Below are 13,869 nucleotides of genomic sequence, written 5' to 3'. Positions count from 1 at the left end.
TACCTTGAAATAGATTCTAAAGTACACTTTTAAGGTATTTATAATCCTATTAAGAATTTAAAATAACCAATTGTATATAAAACCTAAATCTAGTTGTTAAAGCTTGCTTTTAACAATTATAAAGTATTTACTTCTAAAATTTCAGTTTTCTTACTCAAAAAAGATGTATTTTTAAAAACAGTATAAGTTTCCAGATATATAAAGACATAAATTAAAATGTAATGCATTATGAAAGTGCTGTTTCATTATTTCTTACCCTAAAAGTAACTTAAATATTTTAAAGATAATTTGGTCTAAGCAGGATTAAATATGTAGCTCCATAGTAAAGTGGTTGCTTTCAATGTCCAAAATACTGGGTCAAAACCTTAGCACTAAAATAAGTGTATTGAACTTAATGGTTAAAAGAGTGCTAAAATTACTATCCAGTGTTCCCTTAGTTTTAATCTCTCTGAATGTTTCATATAAACTAATGGTAGGAAATACATGGAATTCCCTTTTATTAGTTAATTTCAAGAATTTTTTTATTTCATATATGTGGGTGTTTTACCTGCATGTATATTTGAACAAATTCTGTCTGTAGTACCTGTAAAAGCCAAAAATGGTGGCAGAATCTCTAAACTGAAGGTCTAGATAGTTCTCACTATTTGAGAGATGGGAATGCAACCCTGGTGCTCTGGAATAACAGTCAGTGCTCTGTGCCAAAGTCAGATGCCAAACTCCTTCATGGATTTTTAAAGCATCTGTTCATAAAAAAAATGTGTGCTTCTCTAATGTTACATTCTCAGGCCTTTTATCTCTTAAACTCACCTCTGAGAAAACGTTAGTCAGTTCCATTATTTAAGTATCACTTAGAAACATGCTACATTTAGATATTGAAATGGGAAAAGGAATAGGTAAGATGCCAAACAGTAAAATGCATTCATGGCTAATGGGGAGCAACAGAAAAGGTATCTTTCTGTCATAACAAGTAACTAGTTCATATTTAGATCTGAATCACACAGTCCAATAAAAATTAAGGAGAGAATTTTTTCTATAAATTGGTAGAAATTCAGAAATTTGTAGTAATATGTTATCTTACAAAAGTTGTCCCTCAAACTATTAGAATATTAAAATAGCTAGCCAAAAACATATGTTGGTAAAACTTGCTCAAAATTTTATAAACAAAAATACCCACAAATGTAGACTCTTTAAAATATATTGGAGAAACAAAAATCCTTTACACAGCTTTACACATTAAATATACTTAAAATCCTATGCATTATTATATTTACAAAACTTGCATTTCAGTTTCATTTGGGGGGTAAGGTATGATAATAGCTTTACATGGTTCAAAGTATCAATGACGCCTTGACACACTTTGTGACTTTGTTAATATAGGACTTTTTATTTCTAATAAACAAATAACATTGGAACCCATTAGTAGCTGTTAGAACAACAACTTCAAGGAAGTAATTCTATTCTAAAATTAATAAAGATAAGGGTGGTGGTGATTCATGACTTCAATCAAAGTAAATGGGAGACAAATGCCGGCAGATCTTTGATTTTGAGGCCAGCCTGGTCTATAGGATAAGTTCCAAGACAGCCTTTAAAAATGAAATACCAGCAACTCAAAGACTCAAGACTGTTCATTTCGCCTTGTGGAATTTGTCTTTAGAGACCACATGAATACAATACCCTATTTAAATATATATAAATATATAACACCTTATTTAAATATTTTATATAAATGTATATATAAATATATGTGCTCATTTTGGTTCTTTGAGATAGGGTTCCTCTGTGTAGCCTTGACCATCCTGGACTTGTTATGTATACATGGCTGGTCTAGAACTCACAGAGATTCATCTGCCTCTGTCTTCCTGAGTGCTGGGATTAAAGGCATACCTGGAACATGCCAACATACCTGGAAATTTTTATATTTTAAAAATCATTTTACTCTGTGTGTGTGTGTGTGTGTGTGTGTGTGTGTGTGTGTGTAGGTTACATGGCAACTTTTAACTTAATTTTTCCTTTTCATCAAGTAGATGAGATCAAACTCATCTTTGAACCTTAGATCATACTCATGCTGTTAGGCTCAGCAGCCAGAACTCTCAACCACTGAGCCATCACATTGGCTCAAATTTTGATATTCTCTATGTTCTAAAAAGCTACACATAAGTCACTTACTGGTATACAAAATTAACACAAAATTAATACAAGTGTTCAGTGAAATAGTTTTTCAGGGTTTAATTATTTTGGCCTTTTGAGATTCCAAAGAAATTTTAAAAGTTATTTTCACTGGCTCTCTCACAAGTAAACCTACTATATTTTTCTATGGTTATGGGTACACATGTAAAAATTGTTTCCTTCACATAATTATAGTTAGCTAAAAGATTTTATCTAGGATGATGCATGCCTGCACATGATAAAAAATATTGACTCATTTCTGAATTGTGTATCCTATTGCAAAACATAATATTATAATTGGCTAAAATGCAAGTTGAATGGTTAATGAATAGGATAAAATATTCTCCATAAATTAATTTGCCATTTACACTTGCCATATCATGTGTATATTTTAATACTGATGATTGTATTTTTAAAATTTATACATAGAAATTAATGGAATAAAATGAGTGAGTACTAAAATAGAATTTGTAGTAAATTATAGAATAGGAATAAAAGAAAATTGATGTGTCTGGTAAATAATGGTGAAGGAAAAAAAAGAGTAATATACTATATAATAGAGAAAATGAAATATGAAGGAAAACATTACCAAGCAACATAAACATGTCAGATTGTAATTATTTTCATTTTGTTTTATTATAATTAACTTTTATAATTTATTCATATATTTTTATTATAATTTATTCACACTGAATATATCCCTTATTCTATACCTACAGTAGCAGTTTCTTCCTCATATCTATTATCTCAATAATTTATGTAAAATTAAAATTTGAGCCAACAGATAAATTTTTATAAAGTAGTAAAGAAATTTATATACAAAATTAAATAAATCTCAAATGATGAAAGCAGAAAAATAAAGAATTTTATATACCACTCAACAAACATTCAGAAAACACAATCTTTTCAGAGACCTAGTTAGAAGGTTGTAATATTCAGACTGTTTACATTAACATGAAAGAGTGGTTTTCAAAATATCATTAATAAAACATTATAAACTTTTCCATGTACCGAACTGTTTTGTTAGAAAGTTTAAATAGAATTTTAAGAGCGTTTGTATTAAAACTTTACTTTGAGATGTTATCTGGTCTATGGCTATCTTGGATCAACTGCAGTAACATTCTACTGCAATGTTATCATAAATTGATGGAAAATTCAGTCTTCATTTAACATGCTCTTTTATTAAAGTTTTCTCATAAATATTTTTTTATTTTTATTCAGTTTTTCTACTGTAAATATGGTAGCACTAGATATTATTTAATTCCCCTAGCACTGAAACAGAAAAATAATCACCTTTCTCATGGCATTAATTTTGTTTTTATGATTAATATTATTAAATACGTGCTTAAGGGGCATGAAATAGATTCCAAAGGAGGAAGTTCTCAGCACGTATGCTCATATATCTATGGGCAGTACTCGTGCTCCTAACTCAAGAAAATACTGAAATTTATTAGACAAGCATAGCAAAGAAATCTTCAAACCATCAATGAATCATGCATCAATTGAGTAAGATATCTGTCTTACCCAAGTCCCAGTTCTTTTAAAAAGTGGTTTTTATCCATACATTCTACTGATGCTATGAGAATAGAGTTACAAATCTACTATCCCTACTTTGAAATCATTTTCAGAATCTGATATTATTTCACTACCATAGTAGTCTAAGTCATCATAATCTATTTCCTGGACCTCTGGACTTTTCTTTTGGCCATCATAGCTACATTCTCCAGCAAAATGTCAGGAGGGTCCTTTTAAAACACAAATTATATCACACTTTCCATTTTTTCAAAAATCTAGAATTGTTCTTAGTTTAAGCAAAAAAGAAAGCCATTCTTTATGACTGTCATGCCAGGACCTTTGTAATTTCAATCTCTAAATGTTTTTTGTCCTGTCATTCCCCAGTCTTCTTATTTTACCCTACGTCTCTGGCTTTCTTGCATGTTATTTTTGAAGATAGGCTCACTATAACATTTTGAATTAAGCGCAATTTTCTTTGCCTATAGTTTAAGGCTGAATCCCTTACCTTTATGCAGTCTGTGCTCAAATGTCCTCTCTAATATTCTATTTAGAATTTGAATTTGAATTTTTGGATTATGCCTGATTTTCTCTATTTAATTGTTTTATATATGCTTACCTAACTGTGAATTTTATTTTATAATAGTAAATGTTACATTGTAATGGAAATATCTACTCACTTTGTATTTGCTAGCTTTTTTGACCCAGATAATCTTCTAAAAATTACGCATTGTGGAATTATTTTTTCAATAAACATATTTTCCCTTCCTTTTGTTCCTATGTCCATCTTTCTGACCTCTTCATTCATTTTTCCTATACAGTCTATTTATGTTGGTATGACAGGATCTAGAATTAAGATTCCAGGAAATTTTCTCATGAAATTGGGAGAGTGGACTTCACACTGTCTTGTTTCCTCTAAATTTTCCTTTACTATATTCAACATGGTATGTTAAAAAGAACTTCATAAAAAAAAGTAACACCACAGATTATGTAATAATTGCTTGGGATAAACCTATTTTGTTAGTATGATGAATTGTATTTCAATCCTGAAGCTCCTGGCTAGTACTTAGAAAGCATGAGTTTAAGCCATTGCACTGAAAATAAAAATCATGCTACATCAACATCAGTTGTGGTCATTTTTAAAACTTATATTTTGTTTCTTTAGCATCCTCATGTATATAAGAAGTATAATAATTTTATTCATTTAATGTAGTTATGAACAGGATCGAATAAGTAAATATGAGTAAGTTGTTTTAGAAGCACACTTAACTAGGTAAACTTTACTTCCAACATTACTTCAAAGTCTTAAGACTAGTTTTCTGCCCTAGGTAGGGTTAGTGCTAAGATGAAATAACATAACCAAAGAAGTTGAGAAGCAAAGGGTTTATCTGGCTCATATTTCGATATCAAAATTTATCATCAAAGTAACTCAGAAAAAGAAGTCAAGCAAGGCAAGAGTGTTGATGCAGGACCTGATACAGAGGCCATGGAGGATGCTGCTTAATGGCTTTCTCCCTGTAGCTTGCTCAGCCTACTTTCTTATAATACCCAGGACCACTAGGTTAGGGGTGACCCTACTCACAAAGGGTTGAGCCCTCCACCATTAATCATTAATTAAGAAAATATACTGCAGAATTGCTAACAGGTTGATCTTATGGAGGCATTTTCTCAATTGAGGCTCCTTCCTCCCAGATAACTTTTCCATGTGTGAAGTTGAAAAAGAACTAGCCAGCACATTATAAGATTTGCCATTTTTTGTGTAACAAAAGGCACATATGTCAGTTTCATGGCCAACTGAACAGTTAAAGAATTTGTCAGTGACATAGCAGCAACATCACTGGGCAATTCTGTCCTTGTAAATTTAGTATGTCAAAGGAATTGAGTAACAAATGACTAAATATGTTATTTTTATTTTACAAATGTCTTTGATAGAGTCCCTATAGAATATATCTTAAATCAAGATTGTGCATGCACATAGTTTATTAGGGAGAAAATATTATAAGAAATTATGATAAGGAAAAGAACAATTATGACGGAAGTTCCAACTATGTACAACAGGATTGTAAGCACAGCTCAGAACATTGGGTTCAATTACGCCAACTGATGGTTGAGTGAAGACTGTTGCTTATCTGTTTATCTCTTATCTACTACAGTTGGAATAAAATGCAGGCATACAGAGTTTTAAATTCAGGAATCATGTGGGCTCTGATGACTATGGAAAGAATGAGGGCAAAAAGTCAGAGTTTCTTGGTACTGGCAGTTGCCAGTCAGTGTGTAGTGAATGATGATGGAGGAACAGGGTTTGGTAAGGTCTCAAGAGTCTAAAGGACACCATGTTACAGAAAACTGTCAGTAATGTGGAATATTGAGGCAGGAGGGCAAATTCTTTCCACTGGACTACTTCATGGGAAATTTCTCTTTTCATGAACATATTACAAACATTTAAAGTTATCATAGGAAAAGTGTTTGGGGACTTGAACTTGTAATTCTACAATCATATGAGATATTCTGATTGTAGAATTGTTGATTTTAGCACATTTTACTTTAGTAAATTTCATTAAGATAATACTTTATTCTAAAAAAGAAAATTGCAATGAATTTGTAAGTGTGTAATGTTTCTGGGAGTTGCATTTCTTTCATAATAATGATGCCACTGCATATATATTATTAACCTTTACCTAGGGAGATGCAAGATGGTCACGAGCAGCGTAGACCGTATTTAGAAGCTTCAGTAAATGATTTAGGGAATTGCAAGGAATTCTTAACCATGAAAACCAAGCTCCCCACCCCACTATAGTGAGAATACCCACAGTTTGAAAGGACCAAAATACAGAAAACATGCACACCCCTGTACATGGGAGGAGTGCGGATATTCTCAGGCTAGAGCAGCAGCAGCAGCAGCTGAGGTTTGCAGCTGAGAACCCTAAGGCAGAGGCAATTGGCATGGTGACTGGTGGGAATTGGTGCAGGGGAGGGGACTCAGTGTAAGAATTGGGCCCCCCAACCCAAGGTCAGCTCAGCTTGCAGCTTGTGCCCTGAGACCCAAATAGGACTCAGCGTGTAGTTCGACCCCTGACTCTAGCTGAGCTCGGGAAGCAGTTTGGATCCTGAGACTCTAGCTGAGCTCAGTGTGGGGCTTGGGCCCCATGACCCAAGCTCAACTCAGCACGCAGCTTGTGCTCTGAGACCCAAACTGGAACTGGTGTGCGGTTCGGCCCTGAGACTCTAACTGAGGTCGGCTATGTGGTTTGGGCCCTGAGACTCTGGCTGGACTCAGCACACAGTTTGGGCCCACAGTCCCTAGCTGAACTTGGGACACAGTCCTGGCCCTGAGACTGTGGCTGAATTTGGTGCACAGTTTGGGCCCAGAGTCCCTGGCTGAACTTGGGGGGCGGGCAATTTGGGCCCAGAGAATGTAGCTGAAATCAGCGGACAGTTCGGGCCCAGAGACACTAGCTGAGCTTGGTGAGCAGTTTGGGCCCTGAGTCCCTGGCTGGACTTGGCAGGAAGTTTGGGCCCAGAGACTCTAGTTGAGCTTGGTTCATGGTCCTGGCCATGAGACTGTGGCTGGACTTGGTGTGGGGACCAGGGCCTGATACTCTAGCTGAACGTGATGAGCTCAGTGAGCAGTTTGGACCAGTGATCCTGGTTGGACTAAGAGCTAATTGGACTAAGTGTGTGGATTAGGCCCCAAGACTAGTTTGGGTCCAGAGATGCAAACTGAACTCAGTGTGTGTGTGGTTTGGTCCCCATGACACTAACCTGGACTCTGTGAGCACTCTGGGTCCCAAAACACTACCAGGAACCACAGACCAGCGGAACATCAAAGCTTCAGGACTAAGGAAATCTCGGGGAGACAGGGTGTAGAGTGGCCACCAGACCCCGTCTGCCCGACCTGCTTCAGTACCTGGAGAGCTCCGGTGCCACAAGGGGACCCAGAAGGCTGTGGACACTTTGGACTGACCCAGCACACATTCTGAGTACAGGATGAGTACAGGGGAGCAGGGGTAACTGGCTGTTAGAGACCCAAACTACAGGGTTAGAATCTTGCCACCCAGACCAGTGAAGCATCAGAGCTTTCAGCCTAGGGAAATCATGAGAAAATGGGTAAATCTATCCTCAGACTCCCCACCCCCCAACTCTGGAAGCTACATGCCAAAAACAAGATGGCAAGATGACTAAAAGACAGCATAAAATCATATGCAAAAAACCCAAAACAACATGGTGTCTCCAGATCCCAGCTATCCCAAAGAAAACAACCCAGAGGACTCAAACACAATGGAAACACATTTATTCTATGAGGCCATAGCCACATTGATACCTAAACCTCACAAAGACCCAACAAAGAAAGAGAATTTCAGACCAATTTCTCTTATGAACACTGATGCAAAAATACTCAATAAAATATTTGCAAAATAAATACAAGAACACATCAAAGATATCATTCAACATGACCAGGTAGGCTTCATTCCAGGCATGCAGGGATGGTTTAATATATGAAAATCCATCAATGTAATCCACCATATAAACAAATTGAAAAAAAAATGATCATCTCCTTAGATGCAGAGAAAGTATTTGATAAAATTCAACACTCATTCATGTTTAAAGTTTTGGAGAGATCAGGGATACAAGGCACATACACCAACATAATAAATGCTATATACAGCAAGCAATAGCCAAAATCAAATTAAATGGAGAGATACTAAAGGAAATTTCTCTAAAATCGGGAACAAGGCAACGCTGCCCACTCTCCATATCTCTTCGATATAGTTCTTGAAGTTCTAGCCAGAGCAATAAGACAACAAAAGGAGATCAAGGGGATCCAAGTGGGAAAGGAGGAATTCAAATTATCCCTATTTGCAGATGATATGATAGTGTACATGAGTGATCCCCAAAATTCCACCAGAGAACTCCTGCAGCTGAAAAACACCTTCAGCAAATTGGCTGGATACAATATTAACTCAAAAAAGTCAGTAGCCTTCCTATACACAAATGACAATCATGCAGAGGAAGAAAGTAGGAAAATTAAACCCTTCACGTTAGCCACAAGCAACATAAAATATTTAGGAACTACTTTAACCAAGCAAGTGAAGGACTTGTTTTAAAAAAAAATTAAAAACTATAAAGAAAGAAATTGAAGATGACATGAGAAGATGGAATGATCTTCCTTGCTTGTGGAATAGGAGAATTAATATAGTAAAAATGGCCATCTTAACAAAAGCAATTTACAGATTCAATGCAATTCCTAACAAAATACCTAAACAATTTTTAAAAGACATTGAAAGTTCAATTCTCAACTTCATATGGAAAACCAAAAAACCCAGAATAGCTAAAACAATCTTGTACAATAAAAGATCCTCTGAAGGAATCTCCATAACTGATTTCAAGCTGTACTATAAAGCAACAGTAATTAAAACAGCATGGTACTGGCACAGCACTAGGCTGGTTGATCAGTGGAATTGAATCAAAGACCTAGATATGAATACACACACATATAGTCACTTGATTTTTGACAAAGAAGACAAATCTATTCTATGGAAAAAGGATAGCATCTTCAACAAATGGTGCTGGTCTAACTGGATGTCTACATGTACAAAAATGCAATTAGACCCATATTTGTCACCATGCACAAAACTCAAGCCCCAGTGGATCAAAGACCTCAATATAAAACCAGAGACATTAAATCAGTTTGAGGAAAAATGGGGAAGAGCCTGGAACAAATTGGCACAGGAGACAACTTCCTGAACAGAACACCAACAGCCCAGGCCTTAAGGTCAACAATTAATAAAGGGGACTTCCATGACACTGAGAAAATTCTGTAAGGCAGGAGACACTGTCAAGAGAACAAAGCGACAGCCTACAGACTGGGAAAAGATCTTCACCAACCCTACATCTGACAAAGGTCTAATATCCAAAATATATAAAGAACTCAAGAAATTAAACACCACCAAACCAAATAACCCAATTGAGAAATGGGGCTTGGAACTAAACAGATAATTCTCAACAGAGAAATATCGAATGGCTGAGAAACACTTAAAGAAATGCTCAACCTCCTTAGTCATAAGGGACATGCAAATCAAGACAACTCTGAAATTCCATCTTACAAACATCAGAATGGCTAAGATAAAATTCAAGTGACACCACATTCTGGTGAGGATGTGGAGAGAGAGGAACACTCCTCCATTGCTGATGTGAATGCAAACTAGTACAGCCACTTTGGAAATCTATCTGGTGCTATCTCAGAAAACTGGGAATAAGGCTTTCTCAAGACCCAGCTATTCTACTCCTTGGAATATACCCAGAAGATGTTCCAGCACACAAGAACATTTGCTCAACCATGTTCATAGCAGCTTTATTCATAAGAGCCAGAACATGGAAACAGCCTTCGTGTCCCTCAGTAGAAGAATGGATAAAGAAACTGTGGTATTTACACTATGGAATACTACTCAGCTATTAAAAACAAGGAATTCCCGAAACTTGTGGACAAATGGATTGAACTAGAAATGATCATAATGAGTGAGTTAACCCAGAATCAGAAAGAGTCAAATGGTATATACTCACTTATATCTGCATACTAGCCCAAGGGGCATGTCCCATGAAAGTCTTCACTTACCAGAAAGGTGGGACAGAGGGGAGGACATCATATTGGGACTCGGGGTGAGAGAAGCATGGCAGAATGGGGAAATAGAAGGATCTAGAGGGTCCTAGAATCCTACAAGAGGAACATTGTGATGGGCAGATATGGGCCCAGGGGTCCTGTTCAAACTAAGGGCAAGGAAAATACGCGCAGTAACCTTCGAACCCCTACCCAAATCTAGCCAATGGACAGGACATTCTTCACAGTTGAGTGGAGAGTGGGATCTGACTTTCACACGAACTCTGGTGCCTCATATTTTACTATGTCCCCTGGATGGGGAGGCCTGGTGGCACTCAGAGGAAGGAAAGCAGGTTAACAAGAAGAGACTTGATACCCTATAAGCATATACAGGGGGAGATAATCCCCCTCAGGAACAGTCATAGGGGAGGGGAATAATGGGAAAATGGGAGGGAGGGAAGAATGGGAGGATACAAGGAATGGGATAAGAATTAAAATGTATATGCTGGAGCATCTTCTGTCCCTCAGTAGAAGAGTGGATAAAGAAACTGTGGTACATATACACTATGGAATACTACTCAGCTATTAAAAACAAGGAATTCCCAAAACTTGTGGATAAATGGATTGAGCTAGAAATGATCATAATGAGTGAGTTAACCCAGAAGCAGAAAGAATCAAATGGTATATACTCACTTATATCTGCATACTAGCCCAAGGGGCATGTCCCACAAAAGCCTTCACTTACCAGAAAACTGGGACAGAGGGGAGGGCATCCTATTGGGACTCTAAATGAGAGAAGCATGGGAGAATAGCAAAGTAGAAGGATCCAGAGGGTCCTAGAAACCTACAAGTAGAACAATATGATAGGCAGATTTGGCCCCAGGGGTCCTGCTCAAACTAAGGCACCAGCCAAGGACAATACAGGTGGTAAACTTTAAACCCCTACCCAGATCTAGCCAATGGTCAGAATATTCTCCACAGTTGAGTTGAGAGTGTGATATGACCTTCTCACGTACTCTGGTGCCTCACATTTGACCATGTCCCCCTGGAGGGGGAGACCTGGTGGCACTCAGAGGAAGGACAGCAGGATGCCAAGAAGAGACTTGATACCCTATGAGAATATACAGGGGGAGGTAATCCCCCTCAGGAACAGTCATAGGGGAGGGGAATAATGGGAAAATGGGGGGGGAGGGAGGAATGGGAGGATACAAGGGATGGGATAAACATTGAGATGTAACAAGAATAAATTAATAAAAAGAAAAAAAGAACTAAGATGTAATATGAACAAATTAATAAAATATACTTAAAAATCTTTACCTTTAATCATTCATTATTAATTTGAATTGATCATATTGGTTTTGAGAACAGAACATTGATTACATATGTATGTGTTTCTTACCCATCTCTCCCATGCCCTCATTGTAGGTAACACATTCACTTTAAAATATAGTTATTAATGAAAAGATAACATTTATCTTCACTTGCTGTTAAAATTATTAGGCAGTTTTCCAATTTAACAGAAATATTCAACCCATCCATGCTATTTAATCATGTTGTGTTCAGAGAATAATTATATATCTTATTTCACATTATATGGCTTGTACTGAACTCTTAAAACTATGTAGATTAAACTCCAACATTTTGTGCTACCATTTGTAATTTGATCCATGTAAATCTATCAAGAATAATATTAACCATATTTAACTTCAAACTGTCTTAACCAGCAGGAGTGCAATTTTTGCTCTACATTTCTATTTTTAGATAATAAAAATGCTAAATGACTTTAAGAGAAAATACATATTTTTTGAAGAGCAAGTTGAAAACTATCTCTTATAAAAAAAAATCAGTGAATATTGTAGGTTCATTTTCCAGGGGCAGATTTGTTGTGGGAAATGTATAATTATATCTACTTTCATATCTCATGGAGATTCAACCATACAGCTAAATTCAATCTTGAATAATACCTTCTTAATCCTATATTAATAATCTTATCCAAATTAAAGTAAGCTATAGTAGTAAATGTATGAAGATGAACTACTGAATAGCTGTGAATATAGACAGTGTTTTGTCATTTTAAGCATGTACAATAAGAGGTACTGCATCAAAGTTATTTAGCGTGCAACTTAGTAAGTTTAGGGTCACTGCTCTTCTGACCAATATTTCCAGTAACATGATAATGAAGGGACATGAGATTATTATTAATGATTTGCATGTTGAGCAACAATAATGAGCTTACAAATTGTGCTGTCAGAAGAGTTTAGTTAATGTGACTAATGATTGGTATGCAGGCTAGTCTCCTTTATGTAATGCTTGAGCTGCTTCTCTTCACTGTACATATAAAGCATTTGATTTTTACTTCAAGGATTGTAAGATAACAGCCAATAGTGAAACAGATGGGCTGGATTCAGACATCCATGAAGCTCTTATTTTACTGTGTAATTTTATAGCTTATTTTATTTAATGTACGATATGAAATTCAAGTCACTTAACATGGTGAAATGCTGATTTCCAAAACAAACAGCATTTTCAATTTGTATACCTATATAGAAAATATGTGATATGAAATGATCTCCCAAGAAATCATTAACAAGTAAAATGCTTTAGCTAATACATGCTGTTCATATCAAACTCATCTGTCTATATTCTGCTGCTTGTTCTGAAAAAATACTAAACAGTGGCTATATTTCATTTTGAGTGTGAATTATAAAATTGCCAACTTATCATAAGACCTGCATTTTATGTACACGTTTCTGGATGATACTTTCATTTATTTATATACATTGCCTACTAAATTTCACAGCTTATTACCTCACCATAGTTTGCCATGGTTCAGAATCCAGGATCAGGCTGCTATTTGGAAAAAAAAAAAAGCTCATTTCGGTACTAAGTCTTTGGCTAGTGGATTTGAAATAAATATTTAAGGAATTTATCTCCCCTATGTTCCTCATATACTGATGTTATAGACAGCATTATACCTGGCTTAAGTAATTAAATTCTACTCAATTATATTATGTATCTCATAATACATTTTGATATGAATTTGAAAAGGAATATATACATTATATTAAGAAAGTAAGATACTAAGACAATGTAGATACAATTTAAAATCTTATTTGGTTTCCCGTTGGGAGAGGATGAATTAAAGTAATATACTAGTTGTGAATAAACTCTTTATTAAAACTTGTTTTATGATTCTGTCTTGAGTGAATGTGTGGCCTATTTTTATTGTTTACTCCAATATTATGGAAAGCCATATTCCAACATGTTTTAAAGTATTTCTAATTTACATCTTAGCTATCAATCTTGAATTATTTTCATTTTTTATTCTTTTTTAAATTATAACTTGTTTATATTATATTTTGATTGTAGTCCCCTTGCTCTTATCTTCCTGTTCTCACCCTCCCTCCCTTTTTGGCCCTATTCCCCTCCCCTAACCTCTGAGAGGTGGAGCCCTCCTCCCCTACTTTCTGAGTACAGCCTAGCAGGTCTCAAATGGATAGCTTGCATTCCCTTTCTCTGTGATCACACAAGGCCTCTCCACCAAAAGGCAAAGATCGATTCTGCAGCAACAGAGTTTCTGTCAAAGACAATCCCCC

At 35.8% G+C, this 13,869-nt stretch overlaps 1 protein-coding gene across 10 annotated transcripts in view; it reads right to left on the bottom strand.

The window, feature by feature from the left end:
• Dmd (dystrophin) overlaps positions 1 to 13,869 on the bottom strand; it is a 2,465,896-nt gene that overhangs the window by 1,192,888 nt on the left and 1,259,139 nt on the right. The gene's annotated exons all lie outside the window — the stretch shown is intronic.

The sequence above is a fragment of the Acomys russatus genome, chromosome X, assembly GCF_903995435.1.
Source record: "Acomys russatus chromosome X, mAcoRus1.1, whole genome shotgun sequence".
NCBI lineage: Eukaryota > Metazoa > Chordata > Mammalia > Rodentia > Muridae > Acomys > Acomys russatus.
The sequence above is the reverse complement of the archived record's forward strand: the minus strand, read 5'-3'. Positions and strand labels throughout refer to the sequence as shown.